The sequence below is a fragment of the Eumetopias jubatus genome, unplaced genomic scaffold, assembly GCF_037043125.1.
Source record: "Eumetopias jubatus isolate StellerSeaLion01/CBP00866 unplaced genomic scaffold, mEumJub1_p1.0 scaffold_4, whole genome shotgun sequence".
Taxonomy (NCBI): domain Eukaryota; kingdom Metazoa; phylum Chordata; class Mammalia; order Carnivora; family Otariidae; genus Eumetopias; species Eumetopias jubatus.
Window position 1 is genome coordinate 42668384 of NW_028274810.1, and position 21254 is coordinate 42689637.

A 21254-nucleotide genomic window follows, 5' to 3' on the forward strand; every position below is an offset into this window, starting at 1 on the left:
TTGTGACCTTGGCTGAGCTCACTCATTTGTGTTGGGCTCTGTTTCTTGTGTTCTTCACCAGGCTAGTTCTTTTGGTCACGGCAGAGGTGCAAGTTGTTTTCAAGCCTCTGTATGTGTCCTATCTACTAATACCTCATTGGCCAAACCAAGTTACATGGTGAAACCCAGAAATAAGGGAGGTGGGAATAAAACCTACTTTTAATGAGAGGAACTGAAAAGTCACATGGCAAAAGTGTGGATACAGAGAGAGATGAACGATTAAAGCTATTAATGCAATCAATCTACTGTAGTTAAGTTGCTCATATTTGAACACGGACTCTGCCACTTACTAGCTGTATGTATAACCTTGACAAGTTCCTGACCTTGGTTTCCTCATGTGCAAAATGAGTCTCTGCCTTCTTGGGTTGTTGTGAAAGGAAATGCTTTAAAAGATATAAAGTACATAGTAAATGTGTCTCTCTCCTCAATTTGGGGGGCAGATAATATGCCCTGACAGATAACACAGTCCTACAGTGCTTTTTACATGTCACTAATGGCAGAAAGTCTAGGATCCCAGTCCATGCCCCAACATGGCTTTAATTTCTAAGTAGATAATGACTTCACTAACTCATGCCTGGCAAAATTATGAAGGCATAATTATGATAGCCACTATTCAGGTGTAGATTTATCAGATAAGCCCTTTGGGTTTAAGGTCAGTTTTCTTTCTCAGCCATGTGAACTTCTGCCCAAGGACCTGTGGACACTGAAGGTTGAGACTGTTCATGAATATAGCAGCAGGTGTAGTTCGCTAACCAGTCCTGATGCTACTCAGGTTGAAGACTATGTTTTTGTAGCGTAACAGAGCCCTCAAAACTTTTTTAAAATAAGGATTTATTATTTTTCATGATTCTGTGGGTTGTCTGGAGTCGCTCATGAGGCTGCACTGAGCTGGCAGACACACTGTTGGAAGGTTCAAAAAGGCTCCTAACAAAACTGGGGCCTTGGTGCTCTTGGCTGAGCCACAACATTCATCTCCATCAAGGCTTCTGTCTTTCTAGGATCTTATCATCCAGGAGCTCTGCATGTGGCTTCTCTCTAGGACAGCCTGATCTATCTTACTGGATGGCAGTGGATTCCAAAAGGGCGAAAGAAAATGCTGCAGCTTCTAAAAGTTTAGGACTGGAACTGACATAGTGTCATTTCTGCTATCTTGTTGGGAGGGAACTATGTGAAGGCCTGAATACCAAAAGGCAGTTCATTGGGAGACACCAATATAACCATCTAACAAATTTATCAGCCTGGTGAAGCAAGGGGAAGGAAGTAGGAGGGAGTCACACAATACTTGGTTGTTCCACTTTTAATGATACAAGGATTGATCTGGGTTCAGATGGTGAGAACCCACTTCTTCCATTGTAAAGTTACTGATCAACTTTTCCACTAATAGTTTTTATCTACTGATGAGTACTGCCTGAGTCAGTGCTTTCATTACAGGTTGCAAAATGATGATTTTCTCATTCTAGATTCCTTTTGAGGGACTTTTTCAAAATCTTCACCCTGTAAATGAATTGTAGAAAATGAAAGAATAGTGGTTCAGGATCTGTGATATAATAAATGTTGAAACTTTTAAATCTTTCCTTGTGCTAAATTAGACTGTAAGAGTTTCTTACCTGGGCTATGCTATTTACCTCTTCCAAGCTTAAAAAATTGCCTTTAGCCTAGGTGAAGAGATGTTGTAATAAAGAGCCCCACAAAATTAGCTGTTGGATTTACTATAAAGATGCTGTTGAAGATACAGTTCACTATCAGTCTTGTTTTGAGAAATTGTAGGACAAATTTATCTCTGGTCTTAGTACTCTTCCTCTGAGCAACTGATTTGTTACTATCTTATGGATACTGAGACTATCATAACTGATCTTGTTTTTCCTTATTACAACATCTGCCAGAATTAAAGTAAGTGTTCAGGGGGTGCCTGGGTGGCTCAGTCGTTAAGCGTCTGCCTTGACTCAGGTCATGATCCCAGGGTCCTGGGATCGAGCCCCACATCAGGCTCCCTGCTCCGCGGGAGGCCTGCTTCTCCCTCTGCCTCTGCCTGCCTCTCTGCCTACTTGTGCTCTCTCTCCCTGTCAAATAAAATCTTAAAAAAAAAAAAAGTAAGTGTTCAGGACCCTAGAATATGTATTTCTGTGCATTATTCTTCTGTTTTCTTGTTGTCCGAATTTTCCCATTTTAATTATTTTAAATTTGATTTTGCCTATTAATTTTTTGTAAGCCACGTGTTTTTAGAAATAAGCAAGGTATAATTTTTTTAAAAGTATGCCAAATATCTTGGTCTTTTAGGTGGTGTACAACAACATCTTCCCTACTAGACAATAAGCACCAAAAGGATTTGTCTTGTTTACTCCTAGTGCTTACCACAGTGTGTGGCACAAAATAGATGGCTGGCAAATTTCTCTAATAACTTAATGTTGATGACTCTCTTTCAAATTACCTCCTCCCTGGTTTTGGGGGTACCGTTCTATCCAGTTTTTCTTTTACTGTTCTGGCCCCTTGTTTCTCCTCTATAGTCGTCTCTTTTTTTCCTTGCCTCCAAATGTTTGAGTTTCTCTAGGTTTTGTTCTACATACATTTTCAATTCTCACTCTTTGTGCTCTCCCTAGAAAACCTAATCCAGACCCAGGTTCCCGTTACTGCTTATATGTTGAAGACTCACAAATCTGTACTTCCACTTCTGACCTATGGCTTGCATCCCAGACACATATATTCTACTGACTCCTGGGCAGCTTCATTTGGATGTATGAGCTACTTCAAATTCAGTATACCCTAATGGCACACATCATTTCCACCCCTAAGCCTGCTCCTACTTTTACTAAAAGTAGTAAAAGTCCTGTGGTCCTCAATGACACCTCCATCTCCCCAGTCACACAACCCAGGAATCCTAGACTCTCTTTTAACATACCAACACATTCAATCAGCTACCCAAATCTTGAAGATTTAGCCCCTCAAATATCTAGATACATATTTGAATATAAGGGCATTCATCAAACCAGTCATTTGTAATAGCATGAAAGTAGAGTAGCCTAATACCCCCAAAAAGAAAAATGGCTAAATAAATTACATAACCACTTGGGGCTTCTGAATAATATGACATGGAAAATATGATCTAAAACAATAGCAATTAGGATACATTATTTCATATCTTATATACATAGAAAAAGTAGCTTATCTCTCGTCATAGTAGTAGTATTGGTAGTAAGCAAATAAGTAGTTGTAAGTTCCATTCTCATAGGGGCCTTTGCATCAACTCTTCTCTCTCTGTATAATGTTTTCCACACCCTTTGACTAAGTCCTAAATGCACATTCATACATTAGGTCTCATTCAGCCTAAATGTTACTTCCTCAGGAAGTCCTCCCTTTTTCTTCTTTCTAAAGACCTTAGAACATGTACTTTGGGGTATTATGGACATACTCTCATAGTGACCTGTACTTTTTATTCATGGTGCTTATCAGTTTGAACTTATGTACAGTATTTGTGTAATTATTTCTTGAATGTCAACCTCCCTCCCTAGACTACAGGATCTGTAAGGGTAGGGTCTATGCTTGCTTTGCTTAGTACTATATCTCCAGCACCAGTATAGCTCCTATCAAGTCTATTAAAAAAAAAGAAAAAGTAAAAGAACGAATGAATGAGCTACATCAATGGTTTTCCAAACACGTTCTGAGGCAGTGCCTTAAAGGCCATAGTAAGGGACAAGGGAGGTGTCAGTAGTTGCCAATTCCCAGGTCATTTTATTTGGATTATATATATTGGATTCTGGCATAAGATTGTGTTTATAAAAGGAACGCCAGTGCTTCAGTAAAATTGTACAAACCCCTGAATTAGATGATCTTGAAGTCTCTTCCATCTTCAGTATTCTGTGATCCTAGATGAAAATAACAAAGGGCAAACAGGATATACCATAATTAGGGAGTGACTTTCACCAGTGAGCTTGGCTGTGTTTCCTCCTGAGAGCAAGGGAGCTCCTTTTCCCTCTCTTAGATAATTGAAGATTTGAGGGACTCTTAGCCCTTTCTACTTGGCCAGGATCAACACCCAAGCCTACAGTTTTCTCTCCTTTGCTATCTTCTTTACCATCAATGAACTGGTCTTTTCCCCCTTACTTCTTCAGTGCTTGTTCCAAAGACCCTAGAACCCAGCCACTTGGGGCTACTTGTAGTTCCCCTCTCACATTCCTGTACACTCTCATTCATGCAGTTCCCTCAGTTGACAAGTCTTTTTTCTCTGCTTTGCAAACTCATGCTATAACTCAAATGCCAACCCTTGTAAAAAGCCTTTCCCAAACCTCCTCTGTTCCCACAATATTTATATCTCTACATAGAGCCTCTGCAGTTCAAATTACATAACCTCTCTAAGCCCATTTTTCTCATCAGAAAAATGTGAAGAGTCACAGGTTGTGTTCTCCAGGAACCAGATACTTACATGATTGGTGTGCAGATTAATTTGGAAATGCTCTTAGGATCATCATTTGTGAGGTTAGGGAAGAATTGGGCAGAGGAAGAAGTCAAGCCGTGATGTAATCTTAATGGAATGCATCAGCTGATGCAAGTTGTTCTACAGATAGGATGATCCACTAGAACTGTCCCATGTTGAGGTGAGAGGGCTAGTCCTTCCAACAAGGAAGATTTTATTAAAGATTTTATTTATTTATTTGATGGACACACACACACACACAGCAGGGGAAGTGGGAGGGAGAGGGAGAAGCAGGCTCCCCACTGAGCAGAGAGCCAGATGTGGGGCTCCATCCCAGGATCCTGGGATCATGACCTGAGCCAAAGGCAGACGCCCAACCAAGGCACCCAGGCGCCCCCCGTTTCAACAGTCCTGATAGATACTACTAGTGGCTCTACACTGATCAGTCATTTTGGATGTGGCCTCCTTGGGAAAAGGTGTGACACTGAACAACACCAGAAGGGGCTGACAGTTCATGGCTGTCTATGGAACACTCCTGGCTGCTGGTAATAAGTCCTTCATTTCTGAAGTGTATCTGAGAAGTAACTTTTGGTGCCAGACATTAATAGTATCTTTCTCAGGATTGTTGGAAGATTAAAATAGGATAAGTGATAAAAAGTACATAGCATATTGCCTGCCGCATAGGATTCTAGAAGAGATGGTTGTTACGGTTATTATACAAAAAACTTGGTTCTGTAAGTATATAGAGCAAGGTAGGGAAACCTTGTTTATTTTTGTGACTCTAGTCCTAGAATAGGGCCTGGAACCAATTAGGTTCAGTAAAGGCTTGTTGATGTGTTAATATAAAAATATACCTGTCACCTTTTGTCTGGAAGGAGATGTTATCTTGAGTTGAACTCTCAACTAAAACAAATATAAAAAGTCAATTCAACCATTTAATAACTTACAAGAAAAAAAAAAGGAGGCACGTTATCCACTTGCATGAAAAAAAAAGTTCCAAAGACAAGGAAAACAAAAGCAATGAAGTAGCAGTACTTGACAAATGCAGGAGAGCTCCAGTTAAAATGGCTTCTGGATTTTATATTTTTTGGAATATAATTTTCTAACTTTAGACAGGGAAGGAGATTTAGCTCAGCTTTTCCACAGCTCATAAATGGTGAGAGTGTCAATGGAACTATGAACCCAAGGGAAGTACTTATCTCCATGAATGTTTATTGGGCTTTAATTTTCCTGCATGCCCAATGTAGTTTGTTAACATGTTTCATTTATTTTTTTAAAGTTTATTTATTTATATAAATAATCTCTATGCCTAAGGTGGGGCTCAAACTCACAACCCCAAGATCAGGAGTCGCCTGTTCTTCCGAGTGAGCCAGCCACAAGCCCCTGTTGTCATGTTTTAATATAGTATTTATTAAGACTTCTTTGTGCCTGACACAGGTCTGGGGACACAGCAATAAGCAAAAGTTACAAAGTCCCTGCCTCTATGGATCTCACCTTCTTGGTGGCAGGAGACCGACAAAGTCTGTAAGTGATAACTGTTAGGAAGAAATATACGCAGGTAAAGAAAGAAAGAGCGGTGGTGTGAGCGTGCTCCTTTGGATAAAGTGGTCTGGAAGCCTCAGATAATGACTTTCGAGAAGGGAGTTGAAGTACGCATTGAACATCAACGAGTTAACTGAAGAGTTCTAGTCAGAGGCAAAAGCAAGCTGAAAGTCTTGAACTGGACAGAGACCTGCGCGTTGTAGGAACAGCCACAAAGCCAAAGGGGTGAGCTGGGGGTCGTGTGGTTGGAGATGAAGTAGGCAAGAGCATATATAATATCCATATATAGTTGAGACCACACCGCTAAGGGAGCTAGCGTGTCCAAATTTTTCAAGAGGCCACAAAGGGCAGGATGGAGCGGACTTCCAACAGCGGGGCTACAGTGACGCCTTTCCCCTACAGAAGCAAAGGGCCAAGTTAAGACTATTGCAGGGTATGAACTGGGCCCTGCCCTCAGAAGACCAACCCTCGTGCAGGGAGGAGGGCTGACCGCGGGGGCGGACCTAGGCATCTCCCAGGCCTCCGGCGCTGCACGGGCCGCGGTTACCAGCAGGCGGTGTAGTGAGCCCGCCTGCAGCCGCCGCCGCCCGCCCGTCCGTCCCAGCGAGGAAAGAGGAGGGGACCGGAAGGAGCCGCTGGTGCTGCGGGAAGTGGCAGGAGCGGGAGGCGGGGACCCACCTGGAAGCGCCGCGGCGCCGCTGTCGAGCTTCCTGCGGCGGCCACCCGGGCAAGTGCCGTGGCGGGGGCAGAGAGCGGCCACGGCGGCGGCGCCTCCCCGAGTGGCTCCCGGCGCCCTGCCCCGCTTGAAAGGTGAGCAGTCGCTCGGGGCATGTGGTGGGGGCCAGACATGGGGGAGGGAGAATGGAGGAGGAGGGAACCCGGGGCACCATCGACTTTGGAACCCGGATTTAGAGCTGAGTGCCGGGAGGGGGTGGGTTGGAGGCGGCGGCGGCGGCGGCAGCGACGGCGAAGCCCCCACGTGGGGTGGGGGTGCGCGCGCACGTGTGCGCGGGCGATAGGGGGGCGGGGAGGGCTCTTGGGAGGACAAGCGCGCGCTCGCTTAGTAGCGAGCGGTCCACGTGACGGGCACGCCGAGAATCTGCCTCCACGTGACAGGCTGGGAGGCTGGTTGAGGCAAAGGGATGTTGTCTGTGTGGTATAACCGTAATCTTTGGAGGTTTTAGGGTTTTCTACCGCTTTTCTTTACTAGGGGGGATAGATGAGAAATAAAAGGCGGAAAAGCCTTTCTGCTGTTTCCTTGTTCTACACATTCTCCAGTCCGTTAATGAAGCACTTTCCAAGTTCCGAAAGGCCGATTTCCCTGTACCGCCATGTTGGTTCTAGAGGAAACTCGCGAGATGCTAGTGGGTTTGTATCGCGAGATCTCTCGATTCTCGCGGGACCTTGTTGGCAGAGCAGTTGTCCTGGATGGCGAAGCCTTGGGTTCCGGGGGCCTGGGACCCACAGCTCTTTCTACAAGGCAAGTTGTTAGGGAGGGGCCGGGAGCGAGTGCCTCTTGGTGCCGGGAGACGTGTTAGGTTAGCTTCCTTTAGTCCTGAGGGGACTACGTTGACCCCATTGAGGCGACACGGTCCTCCTCCCCACCCCCCTGCGGGCGCTCCGCCACCTGCAGAAGCGTCTGCACCCCTCAGCCCCGGCTCCTTTTCCCCCGCGCAGTGATAGTTCCACCCCCGTCCCGCTCCCTTGGAAGTTCAGAGCCATTCTCGCGCAGTCGTGACGATTCCGTTGGATACTGTTGCTCTTACTTTCAAACGTTCATGTCAGTTTTTCCCCTTGTTGCCATTTTCTAAAGAATTCCAGACCTGTTAACCAATTCTGTCGCTTGTTTCTGCTGCAGTACCTTTCTCCTCTGGCCATTCTCAGACGCTTAAAACTAAGCGCCTTCTGTTTTTTCTCTCTGGGCATCATTTACTCCCACTTACTTGGTCATTGATAACTTCCTCATGATTCTGACTGACTTTGTATTTACAATAATTTTTGGCAGTATTTGGAAGGAGCGCTTATATCTCTGACAATACCTGATGTCAGAATAAAATCTTTTTTAATCTTTTTGTGCGTGCCTATTAACTCATAATTATCGATATGATTTTGATTACTATATTATGAGGTTGCCATCTTTGATGTTCAAGGATGGTTTTGGGTCACATGTTTAAAGTAATAGTGGAATGTTTTAAATCAAAATTTTAGTTAAAACCGAACTTATCTTCATAAACTTTGGTATCAAGGTTTGGTTTTTCTTTAAATAAGTTTGACATAAAATTAATTTTTCTCCAACTTTCGATGTCTTACCAGAAATGAATTTACAGTGTATTTTTTTTTCATATTCTTGAACAGTCTTTGAATTTATTTAGTATTCGTAGTGGGAAGTTAATTACAAAGCTAGTCAGATAACTAGGTAATCCACTCATAATTTTTTGTTAAGCTATGAAGGTGTTTCCTTTACACTTAATACAGAGAAGTATATAGAGTAAAACGCTCCCTGTTACTCTGCCAAGTTGCCTTACTCAGTCTTAAATCTCTGTAACCGTTCTTAGCAGTAGCTGTGTACTATTCTATGTATTTTTTTTTAACGAAGAGGAGGAAGTGGAGTGGTGTTTTAAGATACACTATCACAACATTAGCAATCAGTAAAAATTTTTCTACTCAGCTAAATTTTTATTTAGTGATAAATGCCTATTGTCTTGACAGATACATGCATATTTGCTTTTTAAAAAGAAAATTCTTTGTACAGATTTTTTGGTGATAATGGTTTTGTGAAAGTATCTTGAGGGATAGCATTATTTTTGTCCTAGAGATTTAGTATACTGGTTAGCTTTGCACCAAAATGAAATCCATGTAAAATAGGATTTAAAGAAACAAGGATGTATCAGTTGAGCTTTATATTTTTATGTTTAGTATTTGTGTTATATATTTATCCTTATATTCATGCTTATATTTTGTGATACTTATATTTTCTAAATTATAATCCAAGTATGTGTATGGTAGTTTTCCAGAAGTTTTTTTTTTTTTTTTAAGATTTTATTTATTTGAGAGACAGAATGAGAGAGAAAGCACATGAGATGGGAGGAGGGTCAGAGGGAGGAGCAGACTCCCCGCTGAGCAGGGAGCCCGATGCGGGACTCGATCCAGGGACTCCAGGATCATGACCTGAGCCGAAGGCAGTCGCTTAACCAACTGAGCCACCCAGGCGCCCCAGTTTTCCAGAAGTTCTAAAAATTATCAGCGTAAATAGTTCTGACTATGCAATTTAGTGAACTCAGCAGAAGAGTGGTAGGTATATCACTAGTTAATACAAACAAATGTACAACTCAGAAGTTGCTAAGCAGCATTTTGTGATTTTTTTTTTTAATTCCCCCCCCCCAAACCTACTAGCAGTATTACTTATCAGTCACATGAAAGTGACTTAACTCTTGGGCAGTGTGGTTTTCTTTTGTAATAGTTCAAGTAGGAACGTTGGGGAATGAAAGTCTTGAGAGGTTTGATGTGGGAAAGAGGAAAAGGAGACAGGGGACTGTGTAGTTGGATACTGAGATGAAATTGAAGTTGCATAGAAAGGAGAGGATGGTAGAAGGTTGAGAGAGCCATGATCTAAGACTAGGCAGCAGGTTCATTATGGTTGGAGGGCAATTTGAGTTGACCAGAATTTGGAATCTGTAATTCCAGGCAATTTTTTCCTCTTAAAACTTTTTTTAAATGGTTTCCAGTTATCTCAAAAATTGCTTGATATCACTTGTCATAGAAAGTCAGCAACTGAATTTGATACTTAATTGAAATTTTGTGAATTCTTTAGTTAGGTAAAGCTCTTGTTAAGTAACATTTGCTGAGTACATTTTATTTTTAGAAGTAGAAAATTTGTGAAAATGACAATGGACTCTAAGGTCACAATTCTGTAATGGCCTTTGCAAAGATATCTACAAAGTTTTGCTTGGTAATTGGGCCTTAGGTAGTTCCTGTGTGCATCTCATTCTTGCGATAATACATGTTTCTTACAACTTTGCTTTATAAACTTTTTGGTAGTGGATTTTGAGAGTTACCAGTCTTTTTTTTTTTTTTTTAAGATTTTATTTATTTGAGAGAGAGGGAGAGTGAGAGGGAGAAGCCGACTCCCTGCTGAGCAGAGAGCCCGATGTAGGACTCAATGCCAGGACTCTGGGATCATGACCTGAGCCGAAGGCAGACGGTTAATCACCTGAGCCACCCAGGCGCCCAAGAGGCCAGTCTTTTAGAGACTAGTACTTATTTGAGGTACTGGGTAGAAATATACTGAGAAAATCTAAGGAGGAAGAGGCATGTATCTCACGTGATCTGAGTTTGCTTGAGTAAAACTTAAATAACTAAGAAATTTATTTTCCCTTTTCTCAAATTGTCATAAAAGTGATCTGTGAGAGCTGATGAACTTCAGTGACCAGAGGAAATTAATAACAGTGATAATACAGTACTGATCTGTCCTCACTTGGATTTTTTTCTTGGGATCTGAAACAATGCTAATTTCCATAGACCTATAATTTTGTAAACTATATGGTGTTGATACCTATGTTACATATTAGTTACATCAAGAATATAAATTTTATTTCTCACCTCTTGAACCAGTGTCCAAGAGAGATAGGAAATGACTTGACCAGAAATGTCAGTGAAAATATGTTGCAGGTGCTTTTTAAAAAAACCTAGCTAATTTCATATGAAAATTCAGTCTGGATTTAACTGCAAGGAATATTTGCTGGAAGAGTTTTTGATTTTTAAAGTAGTATTTAATATAGATGTGGTATACACTGTGGTACAAATTTCTGTGGTTAAATACTCTGGTAACCACTGTAATTATACTTTAAAAGTACTGATCAGTGAGTATTTCCCAAAGTCTTTTAAGTGTTGACTTCTAACACCATGGAAGTATAGACTTTGCTATTTTGTTTGAATTTGTCCTTCTCACCTCTTTCTGTTTTTTTCTTTTCAGCTGTTCTTTCTCATTTAGGTAGGTAATTTTTGTTTTGTCAGAGACAAGTGAGTTCAGTAACTTTTCCTGAGGAGACTATCAAACTATTCAGTTATTATTATTAGGAACTCCATTGTAAGTTATATTCAGTAATTCAACCAACATTTTTTGAGTGTTAGTGATCTCAGCCATTTGAAACAGCAGGAATCCTGAGCCTTCAGAATAACTGTAATCAAGTACCAAAAGCCTGTGGTTTTTCTTCAGAAACTCCTAAGTTGAGTGAAGAAGTTTTGCAGCACCAACAGGGTTAGTTACCTGATTTTATAGCCCGCAGATGATAAGCCACAGGATTGGCTGTTGGAGTTAGGCACACTGACAGCTGAAATGTTATTTTATTTCAAGGGAAAAGGAAGAAAAGCTATTAAAAAATAGATGGAACTATAGAAGAAGTGTTTTAAGGCCATTGCACAGAGACATACAGTCCTGTTACCATTAACTTGTGAGGGAATCACAATATTGCAGAACAGTGTAGTACATGGTGTGTCACACGATGATCTTAATCATGAACTTTTATTCTGTGTATTGTGTTTAAGGAAGTAAGGAGTTGGTGTCTTTTTTTAAAAGATGGTTATGAGTAAATGTTTTCAAAGCTTTGTTAATTAATGCTTTCAGTTTTCTGGAAAATTGACTTACAGAACTCGTCTGAAACCAAATAAAAATGATGCTGTTGTGTATGGCATTTCCTTTGTTTTATTTTATTGCTTTTATCTATTTCTTCATTTCCTTATTTATTATTTCAAGGGATTACCTCCCAGATAAGGCTCCGTTTACATTTAATATTTGATATCAGTGATAAGCAGTTGTCTAAAGACTAGCGCCTTTATTAATAAAGGAATTTTCGAAGCAAATAATTAGAATTTGTCAATGACCAGTTCATATAATTCAGTTCTATAGTTTTGAATGCTAATACTAAGTCTCCGTCCTTAGCACTGGTGAGTGTCCTGAGGTGAGAAATGTTTCATTTTGTAGTGGATTTTCTTTGTTGCTTTGCTTGCCTTTTCAGTCTCTTTTAATATGTTAATTTAAACTCTTTTTCTCTCTTCATTGTTAGAGTAATGATAGTATTTGATTTAAGTATAAACTGTGTTGTGTGTGTGTTTTAATGACTTTAATGGCTGACTTGGGAATTTTAAATCTGAGGAATTAATATAACCATATTAACATTTTCATGTACTTCTTACATTATTTAAAAAATACATCTTTTATATACTTGCAAATAAAACATTTAATACCATGTTCTGCTTTCTAATCTAATGTTAGGTAACATTTTTCCATTCTCACAATGAGTCTTCATAACCATAATTATAAGTGGTTGTATGATGTCCTATGTGTAGATGTATCATTGCCCTATTCTAATTTTTTGCATATATAAATAACAGTGTGAAGAACATTTATATATAAGATAATTTTCTGTATATAGTATTCTTGTATATTGCCAACACCAGAAGTGATTTTTAGGTGTATTTTTAAAGGCTTTTAAAACATATCTGTCACACTGTTTACCAAAAGGATCAATTTATATTTATGTTGAAGTGGCTATTGCTCTTTATCTATATTAGTATTACAAAAACTTCATGGGGTGTAAGTCATACCACTTTTTTCTTAGATTACTACCGAGGTGAAACATGATTAATAGATGTATTTCTTTTGTGAATTTAGATAAACAGAATTTGGAAATTAATGTTAATCAAATCTTTCGACCTAATTTTGTTCTACTTTGAACTTCTGAAATTCCTCTACTGGAAATGTAATAAATAAACAATACTGATTTAATACTGTCTCTTTTAGTTTTTATAAATTAGTTTAAATAAATTTAACTGTTTACCTCATTTGGTATTGGTGTGAAGTGAGAGTATAAATGTTTTCCTCCAAATTGGTAATCGTCTCAGCTCTGTTAAATAATCCTTTATTTGCTCATTGTTTTGTGTTTCATTTTTACATTTTAAATCTTTTTTACTTTTATTCCAAACTTTTAAAAAATGTTAGTATTGTTTTTTAGAAGATTCTTAAGGCACATCTACTATCTTTTCACCTGGTATCTTTTTATTGTGATAGTTGTTTTCATATTGATTTTTAAGAGCACTTTACAAATTGAGGATAATAAAGCTCATTCTGTACAAAACAGTGTTTTATAATTCCTTTTCTTGTCAGCCCAAATTCTAAGTTCTTTTCCCATACCACAGAATTAAGTAAGGTTAAGTGAAGTAATTTCTCCTTTTTTTTTTTTTTTTAAGATTTTATTTTTAAGCAAATCTCCACACCCACTGTGGGGCTCGAACTCACAAGCCCAAGATCAAGAGTCGCATGCTCTATAGACTGAGCCAGCCACGTGCCCCTCTCCTTTCTTGACTGGACAAAATATGAAACTACTTAAGAGTACAGTAGTAGAGGCTATAAAGAGAAAAACTATTTTGGTAGATTTTTGTGGAATTAGAAATAAACTGCTAAGATCAACAGTTTAGGATGTGTGATTAAGGTGTCTTTTATTAAATAGTAATGTGTAGTTTGACATCATATGCCTCTATTTAATGAAAAAGTGCTAATTGGCAGTTCTAGGACTCTAGTTACAGAATCTCAGTACCTTTCTTTTCAACTGTTAAGAACAGCAGTGTGGCACATGTACTGACATTTAATAATCAGTAAGAAATTCCAGGTGAGCATTAGTGAGACCATCCGTGCCAAGGAGAGCATTTTCAATATCTAAAGTTTTTATTGCTTATGAAGGGTTTGTTTTTCTTTACAAAATAATTACTCAAGATCTTAAAATAAATTTTGAAAAAAGGGGAGCTATTTTTACTTACTTACATTTTAAAACTGTGAAGGCTCCAAAGCTATTACTTTATTAAATAATGACTAATATTTTGTGTTGTTTACAGATTGTTATGATTACATTAATGCTAGGAAGAAAAACGAGATTAACTTTGTGACTGTGAAATCATAATAAATATTTGAAAATAAACATTTGAAAAAATGTGTGTCCTGTGCTTGGGGATCACATAAAGAGAATTGCAGGTGAAGAAATTGTTGGGGTGGAATCTCTTTCTACCTTGGATTGGGATGAGATTTAAAGGGATTGGAACATAATTTACACCTTTTATTACTACCGGAATTCTGCTTACTTTGTAAGGAATAAGTTGATTTTGCAAAATGGCACTGAAGTGGTCCAGGAAATAACAATTGCTAATTGTATTCTGCCAGTTACTTATACTTTTCTTTCTAGATTTTTTCTTTTTTTTAAAACTGGTCAGAAGCTTAAGGAATACATCTTGTAGTTCTTATACACTTCCCCATTAGAAAGCAGGTTTATTGTGTTTCATAAATAAGGTGAAGTAATGCTTTATTTAGCTTGACAGTATTATAGAGGGAGGTGCCAGGATTTTTTTCTCCTGAGAAAGGTGTGTGTGTTTGTGAGATTTATCTACTGATAGCCCTTGAGGAACCTTATAATACTTCTGTATCTTACTGTACTCACACCAAACCTGTAATTCTTAATCTGAACTGTGTCCACTAAATAGAAAGTTTTAATGTTTGTTTTTGCAGTAATGTTTCATTTTCTGAGGGCGAAATGTCCTTTGCTTCCTGTTTTAAAGAAAATGTAAATATGATTACAGTGTAATACAGAAAGTTCTCATAAGTTTACAGTTCAGTGAATTTTCACAATATAAACAAACCTGTGTAATCATTATAAAGAAGCAGAACATTATCAAAATCTCAAACTGTCTTGTGTCCTAATGTGGTCATTAACACTACCCCCCCATCCCATGGGAAACCACTATTTTGATGTCTAGTACCATAGAATAATTTTGTCTATTTTTGAACTTGAATTTTGTTTATCAACATTATTGTATTTTTGTCCTGCTTTAGAAGTCCTAGAACTCAATGTAGTTTATACCTGGAGATCTCAACACTTTGACTTAGATATTTTTCTTGTTGCATTCATGATTTCAAGAACTCTTAGAAGGGGACATAAAAGAAAAGCCTTACTTTCAGATTGTGTGGTAGACCCTTTCTGTGTTTTAGTGTTCTTTGGGCAAACAGGATTCTTTTAATTTTTGTCATTGATTGGCCTACAACAGTACTTCAGCCTTCCCCCCCCCCCCAACTTAATAATTTTGTTTTGTACACTTTGGTACAGCATTCCTGACCAGCTAATGGCTTTTTGGACTTTTATCCTATGACTTGGCAGCTTTCTTTTCATTCTTTGAATTCCTTTCAAGCAGTGATTCCTATTCTAATTTTTATGACAGACACCCTGTGTATCCTCTGTTATTTTAAAGAATATGGTGAGTGTCCCTCCCCCGCAAAAAAGTCCCAGTTTGTTGAAGCCATTTTACTTTTAAGGTATTTATTTTATATTTATGGACAGTGTAACATTGTGGTGTACACATTATAAAATCAAGTTATAGGCTCTGAAAATTTGAGAATCAGCTAAAGCTTTACCTAGTTTATATTCCCTTTCAGGCTGGCTTCAAATATAAGTGCAACTTTCTCACAGAAATTCTCCCTATTTTCTTTTCTACCCCTCCCATTTCACTTACAAATTTTTTTTAAAGATTTTACTTATTTGACAGAGCCCGTGTGCACAAGCAGGGGGAGTAGCAGACAGAGGGAGAGGGAGAAACAGGCTCCCCGCTGAGCAGGGAGCCCGATGCGGGGCTTGATTCCAGGCCCCTGGGATCATGACCTGAGCCGAAGGCAGACACTTAACACACTGAACCACCCAGGCGCCCCTCACTTTTTTAATTTTAAAGAAAGGCATGATGAAAGATTTATTACTGCATTCCTTCACATAATTTTTCTTTCATATAAGTCCCACGGTTAGCCTGGAAGATACATGTAATTTTCTTTATAAACTAATTTTGTTTACCATCAGTCAGTAATAGCTAGGGCCAGAATATTATAAATGGCCTGTGACTGTTGAAATTAGGTATTTTGTTCAAGAGTAATTTAAGAGTAACATGCACCTCCATTTTGGAGTGATCTTTTATTTGTTGAGCATTTTTTCCCCAAAGGTTTTATTTATTTATTTATTTGATGAGAGCACAAGTAGGGGTGGGGGTGCAGCATCTCCATCCCAGGACCCTGGGATCATGACTTGAGCTGAAGGCATATGCTTAACTGACTGAGCCATCCAGGTGCCCTATTTGCTGAGCTTTTGTAGAAATTAAATGTTACACAAAGTGTTTGCCTAATTTCTAAAGTTTTCTTTTTGCTCTGATACTTTAAATGTCTTGACTTTAGGGCAACATCATGATATAGGAGAACATTCTCTCACGAAGAATGAAGGAGAGAGTAACTGACTTTTTTTTTTTTAATTTTATTTGTTTATTTGAGAGAGAGAGAATGAGAGAGAGAGAGAGCATGAGAGGGGGGAGGGTCAGAGGGAGAAGCAGACTCCCCGCTGAGCAGGGAGTCCGATGTGGGACTCGATCCCGGGACTCCAGGATCATGACCGGAGCCGAAGGCAGTCGCCCAACCAACTGAGCCACCCAGAGTAACTGACTTTTGTAACTGTTACAGAGTTACCACTAAATTTGAATAAATGCTGTCTTGGGGAATGAGTCAGGATATTTTCCAGTTGACCTAAGCCACATATATAGGTAGATACTTTTCTTCCGTAGTTAGCAAAATGTCACCAAGGAGTTCTGATTTGTTTGTAACTATAACACAGTGGTTCGCAGACTTCAGCAAGCAAACCTGTGAGGTTGGTTGGTTTGGTTTTTTTTAAAGATTTTATTTATTTTTTTGAGAGCCCGATGTGGGGCTCGATCCCAGGACCCTGGGATCATGACCTGAGCCGAAGGCAGATGCTTAACGACTGAGCCACCCAGGCGCCCCTTAAGTCAGTAATTCTAACTGAATAGATTAACTCTCCCTTAAGATACCTTTCCCAGATAAAATGGCTTGTGTACTTGTTTTCTTTTCCCGTAATACTTTTCTCATATATTTGCACTGCTTGCTCTCTTCTCAGATTCAAATGTCACCTGGTGTAGACAGCTTTTTTTCTAAAGAGGGAGTTTCCAGGAGGTATCATTTACATAGACTTGTGTGGATGGTGCTCACTGATGTACCTTTATTATATGCCATCTAAAATAGCACCCCCTTCCTACACTAACCCTGGTTTTGTTTTTCTTCATAGTAATTATCATAACTGATATTGTCTCATTAAAATATAAGATCCATGAAGATTGAAATTCCGTTCACTGATTTAGTTCTCTGAGTCTGGAATGATGTCTTGTTCATGTCTGAGTCTGGAATGATGCCTTGTTCATGGTGGATGCTCAGTGACTGTTGAATGAATGAATTTATACTATAAAATACTTGGAACAATGTTGGGCACTAGGGAAATGCTTTTTGAAAAAAATGCTCTTTGAATTTTACCTGTTAATACTATTGCTTAATTATTTACACATTTAATTTACTTGATTTTATGTTTTAGCACTTCATATGCCTTATGGAGTAATATAAAATTTCAAAAGCAGGACTTTCTCAAATACTTAAAACTCTTTTTAAAGTTAATAAATGAAACTTGTAAATATAGTGAGTCACAAGTTCTCTTAAACATTCCAGTATTGCTTAACCAAACCAAGTACACTCACACCTTTAAATTTGAAGTATTGCTTATTAACCAAAGCAAATACACTCACACCTTTAAATTTTATTTATGTAAATTTTTAAAGATTTATTTATTTATTTTAGAGAGACGGAGCACAAGAGAGTGTGCGAGTTGGCGGGGCAGAGGAAGAGGGAGAGAGAATCTCAAGCCGACTCCACGTTGAGTGTGAGCCTGTTGGCGGGGCTCAGTCTCACAACCCCAAGATCATGACCTGAGCCAAAAATCAAGTCAGAGGCTTAATTGACTGAGCCACCCAGGCGCCCTAGTCAGTTAATAACTCAAATTTAGAATCATAAGGCTGTCAGAGTCTATAGGGTTAAAATTCTCTTAAACATTATAAGAATGTAAAAAAAAAATACAGGATAGCTTTTAAACCTAACATAGACATATTAATATCATGGGTTTGACATACTTAATTTCAGTATTTAGTTCTAGTGCATTTGGAGGTTCAATAGTCACTTAAGGAAACAGTTTTGTTCCTTTGAGCAAGTTGAAATTGCTGTGACACAGTTTATGACTACAGATCAGTTACCATTTCTTGACAGGCTGATTATCAGCCCTGCATTGGCCTATGGAGCTGCCTTAGTCCAGGTGTTTTTTCTTAAGCCACAGAGGGGCACATTGAACCTTTAACACTTGTCCCTATGATAACAATGGAACTTCAAGACAGTGCCCTTTTGTAGATTTTTTTTTTTTTAAAGACTTTATTTATTTGACAGAGCGAGAGCAGGAACACAAGCAGGGGGAGTGGGAGAGGGAGAAGCAGGCTTCCAGCGGAGCAGGGAGCCCGATGCAGGACTCATCCCAGGACCCTGGGATCATGACCTGAGAGGAAGGCCTGACTCTTAATGACTGAGCCACTGCTTTTTAATTCCATTGCTTGAACGAGTTCTGTAAACCCCACCCAAGTTGCCTCAGCACTTGATTAGATTCCAAGAACCTTTTCTACCTATCTGGCTAATGCGTAGGTTTTATATCATTTAAGTGACACAAAGGAACTGAGAAGTGTTGATAGCTTTTGTTAATTGGTGGTGACTCTATGCCACAAGACTAGAAACAGACATAAAATCTTATTTTTATTTTATTTATTTTTTAGATTTTATTTATTTATTTGAGAGAGAGAATGAGAGATAGAGAGCACAAGAAGGAAGAGGGTCAGAGGGAGAAGCAGACTCCCTGCCAAGCAGGGAGCCCGATGTAGGACTCGATCCCGGGACTCCAGGATCATGACCCAAGCCGAAGGCAGTTGCTCAACCAACTGAGCCACCCAGGCGCCCAAAATCTTATTTTTAAAAAAAGAAAATTAGTGGTGGAATGCCTGGGTGGCACAGTCCCTTGAGCGTCCAACTCCTGATTTTGGCTCGGGCCCTGATCTCAGGGAGGTGAGATGGAGCCCTCAGTTGGGCTCTGTGCTTAGCTGGGCTCTCTGCTCAGCAGAGTCCGCTTGAGAGTCTCTCTACCCCTCCCTGTTATGCATGCGTGCTCACTCTCTGTCTCTCAAAATAAATAAATAAATCTTGAAAAAGAAAACAGTTGTTTTGGAAATCACTTTCCATCCTTGGAGGTGAGGTAGAAAGATAAAGACTAGCTTATCAGCATTAAGAACATTACATTAAGAGGTATCAAATAACCTCAAAAAGTGTTAAAAAGCGGAGTGCCTGGCTGGCTCTGTGATCTTGGGGTTGTAAATTCAAGCCCCATGTTGGGTGTGGAGATTACTTAAAAAAAAACTGAAAACCCCCAAATCTTTAAAAAAGTGTTAAAAGGGGGTCTGTGTCAAACTTAAGAGATATATCTAAAAGGACTATTTTTGTTCTTGTTTTTGATATTTTTATGCTTTGGGTTAAATATTTGTGTTTATAAGATTTCAGAACAACTCATTGGCAAGGATAGATATAACTAAAGCAGCTTTGAAAATTTTGCTTGAAACCACAGGCAGGAACTTACAGTGTGAGTTGCTTAAAAGTAAAGAATTAAAAAAAAAAGTATGGAATTCAGATAAAGTTGTATAAGCAGAATTCTCTGTTCAATTCACCAATTTTAAGGCATTGTACTAAGAGAATAAAAAATGAATTGCACTGCTCCTTTAAGGAGCCTGTAATCAAGTAGGGAATATAGACATGCCAAATTACACATTTTAAATTCTGTATTACAAGAATTAAGCCTTGTGGGAGCAAAAGAGAAGGCAGTTAATTCTGATGAATCATCGAATTGGACTTTAAGGAAGAAGAGTTTTCCATTGAAGATGGGGGAAAATCATTGTCTTTTTTTTTAATTGGACTGAAAAAATCAGAATCAGGGCTGGATTTATTATAACAGATATTTTGTGAGCAGGTAAGGAATAGATTGTAACTGCAGACTAATTAGACTATTATAGTTGTTCAGATAGGGTGATGATGGCCTCAACTGGAGCAATAACAATAGGGCAGAAAGAGACGTAGACAGTTCTTTTCAAGACATTGTAGAAGAATAATTAGTTTAGGGACGCCTGGGTGTCTCGGTTGGGCGTCTGCCTTCAGCCCAGTCATGATGCTGGGGTCCTGGGATTGAGTCCCACATTGGGCTTCTTGCTCAGCAGGGAGCCTACTTGTCCCTCTGCCTGCCGCTCCGTTTGTGGGTGCTCTCTCTCTCTCTCTCTGACAAATAAGTAAATAAAATCTTTCAAAAAAAATATTATATTGGTGGGAAAAGGAGTTAAGCTGTGTGAAAGTTTTTTTTTTTTTGAAAGATTTTATTTATTGAGAGAATGACTGGGGAGAGGGACAGAGGGAGGGGGAGGAGCAGGGACGCCTCTAAGCAGGGAGCCAGTGTGGGGCTCAATCCCAGGACCCCAGGATCAAGAAGACCTGAGTTGATGGCAGACACTTAATCAGCTGAGCCACCCAGGTGCCCTGAAAGCTTTTTAGCTTGGATTGTTAGATATTTTTCACTGAGATTGTTGAAATAGGGAGAGGATAATATTTTGGGGGTAGGAAGAAAATGACTGGAGATTTGTACTTGTTGAATAAAAGGTACTTTTGGAACCTCTAGATTGAGAGCATGGAATATGGTACATTGAAGTTTGGGATGGAGGTTGGGGCTACAGATATAAAACTTTATAGGTTAAAATAATCTGAGTTAGAATGATTTTACCTGTGGAGAGAGGATAAGAAATGAACATGTACATTTGGGGGGTGCAGAGAGGAGTCACAGTGCCTGAGAAAATGGAGGGGAGGAGACTTGGAAAATTTATCTCAGAGGTAGGAAAACTAGAAGGAAATGAAGGTCAGAGATGGAAGTTTCAAAGTTAGGAGGAAGTGATGACTTGGTTCAGAGCTTCCAAGGGATTTTAATGGTTGTAGGGACTAAGAAGAGAAACCTTTGCATTTGGGGGAAGAACCAGCTAGATTTGATAGGGACTTTTAGAGGAGTTTGATTTTGTAAAATCTCAGGATTAATAGTTTGTTGCTTAGAAAAGAAAAAAACAAAGTACCAGGCTGCATTGGTCTCTATTGGTATATCTCTGCTATAAATTTAGTTTTCTGGCTTCTTGCTTATTCTGTTGGTAATTAACTTTTAAAAACTTTTTTACTGAAGTATAGCACATGCATATGTACATATGTAAAACATTATCAGTATTAAGTGTATAGCCCAGTGAA

The 21254-nt window shown here is 39.1% G+C and overlaps 1 protein-coding gene across 6 annotated transcripts in view; it reads left to right on the forward strand.

The window, feature by feature from the left end:
* Positions 1 to 6713: 6713 nt before the first annotated feature.
* The window catches only part of ZZZ3 (zinc finger ZZ-type containing 3), a 101252-nt gene continuing 86711 nt past the window's right edge, over positions 6714 to 21254 (forward strand). For 4 of the 6 annotated variants that reach the window (XM_028102451.2, XM_028102450.2, XM_028102454.2 and 1 more), the window contains exon 1: positions 6714 to 6799. The gene's annotated coding sequence lies outside the window, so the exon portion shown is untranslated. Of the gene's footprint in view, positions 6800 to 7377; positions 7470 to 21254 lie in introns of those variants that run through there. The other 2 variants (XM_028102453.2, XM_088022385.1) reach the window with 2 other exon arrangements.